This window comes from Bactrocera tryoni, unplaced genomic scaffold, assembly GCF_016617805.1.
Source record: "Bactrocera tryoni isolate S06 unplaced genomic scaffold, CSIRO_BtryS06_freeze2 scaffold_11, whole genome shotgun sequence".
Taxonomy (NCBI): domain Eukaryota; kingdom Metazoa; phylum Arthropoda; class Insecta; order Diptera; family Tephritidae; genus Bactrocera; species Bactrocera tryoni.
Genome location: NW_024395824.1, coordinates 17,273,668 through 17,282,283, shown reverse-complemented (window position 1 = coordinate 17,282,283; position 8,616 = coordinate 17,273,668). Strand labels below are relative to the sequence as shown.

Here is an 8,616-nt window from a genome sequence, read left to right as displayed (position 1 = left end):
GAGCGTATTGTGTGAAAGATTAAAGCCCACCGTCAACAAACTGATTGGACCTTATCAGTGTGGCTTCAGACCTGGAAAATCAACAAACGACCCGTGAAAGGAGAATCGACACACACCACCTCTTCGTCGATTTCAAAGCTGCTTTCGACAGCACGAAAAGGAGCTGCCTTTATGCCGCGATGTCTGAATTTGGTATCCCCGCAAAACTAATACGGCTGTGTAAACTGACGTTCAGCAACACGAAAAGCTCCGTCAGGATCGGGAAGGACCTCTCCGAGGCGTTCGATACCAAACGAGGTTTCAGACAAGGCGACTCACTATCGTGCGACTTCTTCAACCTGCTTCTGGAGAAAATAGTTCGAGCTGCAGAACTAAACAGAGAAGGTACCATCTTCTTTAAGAGTGTACAGCTGCTGGCGTATGTCGACGATATTAGTATCATCGGCCTCAACACCCGCGCCGTTAGTTCTGCTTTCTCCAGGCTGGACAAGGAAGCACAGAAAATGGGTCTGGTAGTGAACGAGGGCAAAACGAAATATCTCCTGTCATCAAACAAACAGTCGTCGCACTCGCGACTTGGCTCTCACGTCACTGTTGACAGTCATAACTTTGAAGTTGTAGATAATTTCGTCTATATAGGAACCAGCATTAACACCACTAATAATGTCAGCCTGGAAATTCAACACAGGATTGGCTCTTGCCAACAGGTGCTGCTTTGGACTGAGTAGGCAATTGAAAAGTAAAGTCCTCTCTCGACGAACAAAAACCAAACTCTATTAGTCGCTCATAATTCCCGTTCTGCTATATGGTGCAGAGGCTTGGGCGATGACAGCAACCGATGAGTCGACGTTACGAGTTTTCGAGAGAAAAATTCTGCGAAAGATTTATGGTCCTTTGGGCATTGGCCACGGCGAATATCGCATTCGATGGAACGATGAGCTGTACGAGATATACGACGACATTGACATAGTTCGGAGAATTAAAAGACAGCGGCTACGCTGGCTAGGTCATGTTGTCCGGATGGATGAAAACACTCCAGCTCTGAAAGTATTCGACGCAGTACCCGCCGGGGGAAGCAGAGGAAGAGGAAGACCTCCACTCCGTTGGAAGGACCAAGTGGAGAAGGACCTGGCTTCGCTTGGAATATCCAATTGGCGCCACGTAGCGAAAAGAAGAAACGACTGGCGCGCTGTTGTTAACTCGGCTATAATCGCGTAAGCGGTGTCTACGCCAATTAAGAAGAAGAAGAAATTACTGTTTTAAGTACGACTCATTTAAGTATCCGCAGTCTGCTTATGTACCATATTATATTTTTATTTTTAACTAACTATAAATATCTGTATCTTTGATTGTGGCACATAACCAGGATTGACTGTATTTGTCAACGAATGTAAAAAATATTTTGTAATTCTGAAATATTTTTACGCAGCTGCGTTAATATGTATGCATGCTCACACATAAACATCCATATTTACGCTGGTTTGTAGGCAAAGCTGTAAAGCGGCAAGGGAAGCGGTTTTGGTACAGCTCCGATTTTCTACCATTGACTTTTTGACAAAGTTTGGTTGTCCGTGACAACGGAGTTTTTGTATGAAACAATGGGTGTATATATTTACATACAAAGTTGTGTGTAAACAAATATACAAACATAATGCGAATGATTCTTTCAAATTTGTTTACATGAACACAAAATTACATACATACATATTGAATATGTGAGCATTAAGCGCATGGTTTTTTAAAATCTGTTTACATGTACACATCATTATATGCATATGACTAAAGATTTTATCAAAACTTCAAATGCCCAAAGTAAATAAATGCATACATATGTATATAAATATATAACTTAAAAAACATATATTAATTATAATTATATTAATTAAATATTTAAGTAATATTACAAATATTACTTAATTATACATTTCAACACTCTGGAATTCATCATTAAATGGGTCAAATTGCACTTACATACATATGTATGTACATATATACATTTGAGCTTTGTTTTCAAATAAGTATATGGAGGATATCCTTAAATTATATGCACAGTCGCTTGCGCTTTTTAAATATGCGAATCTGTAAGCGTACATTGAAATTAGCATCACTTTTCTCATTTAACACTGAAAATGCTCAATTCTGATATTTTCGACCTTTTCATGTTAAATATTGGTGAAATCTACTAATAGAAAACTCAACCCCTCCAAAAAGAGAAACGTGATGACAATCGGCACATCATGAACCTTCTCTATATTATACGTTCTCTGGTGTTAGTAATTGTGTACATACAAAATGGACAACCTACAAATGTTCAGGTAGTAGGATTCACGACGCCATTTTCAGTTCACTGTCGTGCTGCTGCAGTCTGTCGCGCTCATTGTGTTCAGCAATTAAGGCCAAATTATAATAATAAGCATACGCTGCCGTATGTTATTGTCAAAAAATCAACGAAAAGCCTGTCAAATGCATAAGGAACCAAGAGTAGACTTTTGAATGACTATAATGTACTTAAAATATTTAAAAACAATTAAAATGCTTAATTCTGTTTTAGAAGGAATATGCATATTTACAAAAATTAGTGAAATTAAAACAAAAAAGAGAGTTCGGTCATGTTCAGTGAAGGAAATAAATAGAAAGTGTAAGAAGGATGGTTTTTTGTACGATTCCTAGAAATGGAGAGGATTGACCACACCGATGTTTTAATATACACGCGTTTGTCGTACAAAAATTTCTTTTTTTCTGTATCTGTTGACAAAATATTTGTCGTCCTTCATTTTCAAATTCAAAATGATGTATGTATCTGCTGACAAAAAGCGAAAACAGCTGATCATAAGATAAGTGGAGGGTATAAAAAAGCTATATCATGAAAACTAGAGCCGATAGAGACAAACTGATTACATATTTGAATTCAGCGCGCCCAAATTAACTAGAATCAGTTGATAAATTTTTAATGCGAAATTTTTTTTTCAGGTCATAAGTTAAGTGGAGGGTATAAAAAAGCTATATCATGAAAACTAGACAAACTGATTACAGATTTGAATTCAGCGCGCCAAAATTAACTAGAATCAGTTTATAAATTCAAAGAAGCAAAATTTTTTTTTTAATTTGTCGGGCTGTGTTATTGATCCAAATCAATTAAAAATTTTGTGACGCAAATTATTTTAAAGACGGCTAATCTTCTAAGAAATGATTAAGTAAAACTCTTATGTTGGAAGATGTTGCATTATTGCAATGTTTCGTTCTTCAACGAAGCATGTTGTTATTTTAATTAAATTATTTCATATTTATATACTATGATAAAAACAGTTAATCTACAAACTTATAGCAATTTGAGATACAGATTTAAGCATTTAGTTCTTTTAACAAATAGAACTTTTAAAATATAGTCATTTATAGGCATATACATACAAATGTGTGCGCATGAAATAATATATATGTAGGTATATATATTTAATATTATCAAATAAATGCTGCAATATTGGTTGACGAGAACAAAACTGATCAGATGCAATTGTAGTGATTGTTGTAAATCACCAGTTTCTGATTTTTTAAAGGGAATAACGTTAACTGTTTTAGTGGCAAAGATCCGCCAATCCAAGCTGTTGCTGCTGTTTGACAGACAGTACCAATCAGAGAGCTGCAACGAGTATGATAAAATCAGAACAAAGAGTCGTGCCAAAAACACAATCAAATCAATTCAGTTCAGCATAGACAACAGGAATAATGGGATGCCCAACTTATTCCAGTGTGAGAGGGCCTCAAAATAAGCTTTTTTTATAACATTTTCCATTGTGGCCAGATCGAACGAAATAAGAATTCTTGGCCATTTAAATTTAAAATGCCCAATTGCACTTTCCACACCACCCAGGAGGTATGCAAAACGGCGCGTTACCGAAGTTAGTTTTGGGTGCTCGGTTCCCCTTTAGGCCTATATCACCCATTAAAAATTTATTTACATAAAGTAACAAAACGATAACAATTCATTATATAACGAAAAAAAAACAAAACGATAAATGTATACATATAACGATAAAAACAAAACAACAACAATTCATGAAAAAAATGTATAAAATATCACAGCATAATAACAAATAACATATGTATATACATATATACAAATGCCTACATTTAAATCCCAAATTCTACTTTTTGTTAAAAAAATTGCTTTCTAATTTTTGAGCCTCTTTACCCTATCTGTTTAAAAGATTTTTACTTTTTTATATTCTATCGTAAGTTTGAGTTCGCCTATTGTAACCACTAAAAAATAAAAAAAAATTGAAACCTATGGGTGTAAAACACACAAAATTTTATTTTTAAAATTAGGCACAGAAAGGTCTTTATTTAAAAATTTAGTTAAGAAATATATTCTAATTCTAATAAAAAGGGCTATAACTATTTTTGGGTCACAATTATCACAACACAAAAAGGGCCTAACATCTTTCATTTTATTAAAAAGAATATCTCCTATTCCTATTTTATGACAATTACTGTCGAATTCTTCTAAAAATCAGGTTTACAAAATTTTTACAAATGCAATAAAATCCTCAGGCGGCTTCACTAAATTGCATTTGTCTATTTGATTTTGATGCATGAAGATGAATTCGTCCGAAGGAATTTCATCTCCTAAATAAGGTAAAGGCAGGGAACATGTGTGCAGTTTAAAAATTTTTAAATAAAAATAGCGGCAAAAGTAGCTAAACGCATTTTCTTTCAAAAAATTAATTTCTAAACTACCATCTAATGTTATTGATCTAACGAGGGAGTGTTCAGGCCGTGGTAGACCTTGAAAATCCTGCCAAGAAAGGTCATTCAATAATGAATCATTACACACATTACGTAGAACATTATTACTATGTTCCGAAATTACTATAGCATTAGGTTCTAAAGGCAGCTCACAGTTTCCTTTTGTTACGACGTTTACGTAACGTAAGCCCCACGATTTCCTAAACAAACTAGAAAACATATAGGACGTTACTCTAGTACCTCCTCTGCTTCGAATCTGCCGAAAAAAATGTTCTAAACTGTCCTGACATAGTCGTCTCGTCTTCAAGTACGGAAAACCTGAGTGTGACAAAAATCGCCACAATCGTCTTAAACTGTTAATATTTTACACCCACCCCTTTAAAAAACTAAACTTAATGGTTGTGTTGCTTTCTAATTCGTCTACGACCCGAATAGTTTTTAAAACTTGTTCTGCCTCATTTAAAAACTCTAACTGTTCAGTGGAAGCTACAAACACTTTTTTAGTGGGTACAACAGCCTCAACGAAATTGCTATTTAAAATATCAAATAATTTATTAAAAAAAGAAACGAATTCCGCGGTATTAATAAAGCTCCTACTGTTCGAGCTTAAGGCTCCCGAGCTATATAGGGACAACATACCAGAAGCGACCGTATTACTCAATACTTGAGACGCGAATTTAACCTTCATTTTTTGGAAGGTATTTGGATAAATATGAGCATCGGTTAATTTATGCGCACACCGATAACTCGACTTAGAGTTGGTTTCATAAAAATGAACAATAGCCGACCAACTTACCCGTCTATTTTTAAAGAAAACCGTATTTTTTAAATTTTGTAAACAGTTACGATTACTTTTTATCAAATGGGGGCTATCGTAAAAAAATACACTTCCTTGCCATTAACATTAAAAAAAGGCCGTGACGCTGAAACACCTAACAAATTAGCGAAATTCTGAAAATAGGTGCCCTGGTCGCAAACAAAATGGCAAGGAATTAGTCCTATATGTTGCAGTTGGGTAATGGCTTCAAGAATGTATTTCTTGAGGACATCCCCTTTGCAAAAACCTTTTACGAAAAAATAAACCAATGGGTGGGACCAAGGGTCTCCACCTATACCTTGCACCATTATAGTCATTGCAGTAGTTGCTAATCTAAAAGTGCGATTTTCATCGCCATAATCCTCAATACCTATCACCCTATCGAATTTCCTATCATACTGCAAATGATATTTCAGTGACATTTCATCACATGAAACCGACACGATATTTTGTTCGAAAGTGAATCCCCTACTCCTAATCTTTAACGATTTTATGCTACTTTGGGTGCAACCTGGGAAACGGGGCCAGTCTGTAACAAAGTTTTCCAAAGTACTTTCGGATGGAAAATCTAATTGGTGCTTTAAGTGCCGATAAGCAACTGGCGATAGAAAAAATACACCCAAAGTTATCGTTTTCAAAAAATTGTCATATCGCCGACCATGGGTACGGCGATTACTATTTATAAAACTACTCCTAATGCAAGCACCTAACTGAGGAGGAACTTTACTACAAACTAAAGAAAGAGGGTCTGACTGTTCCCTAAATGAGCTATTCCTTAGCTGTTCCCTACATCTTTCTAACTCTGCGATCATTTCAACTAACTGGGCCTTTAAACTTTTATTGTCCTGCTCTTTTTGATCTAACTTTGTTTTCAAAACCCTATTCTCTTCCCTCAATTTCTTCTTCCTTTCTGTACCTGCGGTCAGACCCCTACCTGTTTGCGCGGCCTTATCAAAATTAAAAGATACATCCTCCTCAAAAAATGGAAGAGGCTCTAAAACTCCGTCTTCAATTTCATTTTCAATATTTCGGAATAGCTGCCTCGATGCATTTTGTGCATTTGAGACAGCTTCTTCAACTTGGGGAGCAAAATCTTCTAGACCCAATAAAATTGTATTTTTTAATTCGGAATTTGGGACGTCAAATGTGGGCTCAACTTTTAAATTTATATCGGGAACGGCCCCCGAACGCAATTGCTTTTCAAGGCGCATTTGTATTTGTTAAGGAGATTGAATGGAATATGTGAAGTGAAAGTAAACTTTCAAGATAATCTTAACTTTTCCAAAGGTACAATTTTTGCACGATGCTTCAATAATGTCCCTGAAGATAGAATTATAGAAAACATGAAAGAACAAGGTATACAAGGTACACTCCAACTTTGTGCATAAGTTAAAAAAAAAAGGTCGACAATACCTTAGTACACACCGTAGTTACCCTTCTTACTTTCGACTTATATGAATTACCTGGAAAAGTGGAGGTTTCATGGCGATCAGCCCGTGTAAGACCATATTTCCCAAATCTAATGAGATTTAAATCAAGTGGAATCTTCGGGGATACCATGAAGAGGTGAAACAATAAACCTACGTGTGAAACTTGTAACTTCCCTCCTCCTCAAGGCTCACTGCAATGTTTACCCACCTTATTCAAACAAAACAAATTCTCAAAACTAAAACTGAGAACAAATGTACGATGCGGGAGCAGGGGCGTCGCGAGGATCCAGATCATGGGGGGGTGAACGCAGGGTTGCCAATATCGATACACTGTAGTCAACTATTATCAACTTTTATAATTCAATCTGTTCAATATGTTTGAAATTTTCATAAAATAACTCAAAATCAGAGGCGAATGCTATTATTTATAAATATATAAACTATTTCTGATAGTTTGTTTTCAGTTTTGGTATTTTATATTGTAAAAAATTGTAATTGAAAACAAAGATGTGCTCAAAACTATATATGCGCATAGAGCAATGGCAACATTATTCAAATGTAAACAAACAAAGATGACTGATTTCTGCGTTTTTACCACGTTTTTGACTGTGCACACATTTTGCCGATAAGGAAGGAAAAGGAAGGAAGGAAGGGAGTAGCGTTTTTGACTGGCTAGCCTTTTATACGAGTTCGGAAAAGGTTGCGTTAAATTCATAAATGCGCAACCTCTACCAACAACACAATGTTGCCATGCTTATGCTATTGTTGTTTTTGTAGAACAATGTTTCAATTTTTGGTTGGTGACATATTCAATTAAAAATAAATTCTATTGGGATTCGAACCTACGTGCTCGGCGTAACTTTTCAAGCGCTTACCACCAACACCACCATTGACACTTGTATTGCGTTGTCTTAATTATGGTTTGGTTATGCATGAAAGAATTATACAATGGATCGCCGATTGTTACCTCTTTCCTTGCTGCTGCTGCGCATATGTATGTTTGTATGCTTGTGCATTATTGAAGTTATGCTTCTTTTTCTTTCGTTTGTCTTTCATTTCTGCGAATTCACAACTATTTTGCGTATGTTTTGGTTGAAATACTCCGCGTTGGCCTTTGAAAAATTAAGACTATACTTCACAGGATCATTTCTGTAGTTAGTCTTCATTTACATTGTTTGGAAATCGACCCGCTATGACGAGGTATATCGCTTTATCTGACAGCGTGAGGTTTAAGAAGTTCATTTCTAATTTTATTTTGTGGCATATTAGAAATGATGTTTCTTCGAAAATCGCTCACTTACAACGGATAAAACGACTTCTGAGTAGTGATTTTAATGAATAAATTCCAAGATTTTACACAAAAATAATACAGTCAATAAGTACAGTACGCTTATGTATGCTTGCGCATTATTTTTCTTTCGTTTGTCTTTCATTTTTGCGAATTCTCAACTATTTTGTGTGACTTTATTTCTTTCATTTCATTTCATTTCATTTCTGCGAATTCTTTGAATTTCTGAACGCGCGCATGCGTATACATACATTCATATGAGCATGTGCAGATACACAAGATAGGATAGAAGATGTATGCCTTTTAACATCGTATACTATACTAATAAATATTTTTCT

The 8,616-nt window shown here is 35.5% G+C and overlaps 1 pseudogene; it reads left to right on the top strand.

Annotated features, from left to right (window-relative positions):
* Positions 1 to 8,114: 8,114 nt before the first annotated feature.
* On the top strand, positions 8,115 to 8,317 carry LOC120779932 (annotated as a pseudogene).
* Positions 8,318 to 8,616: the final 299 nt, after the last annotated feature.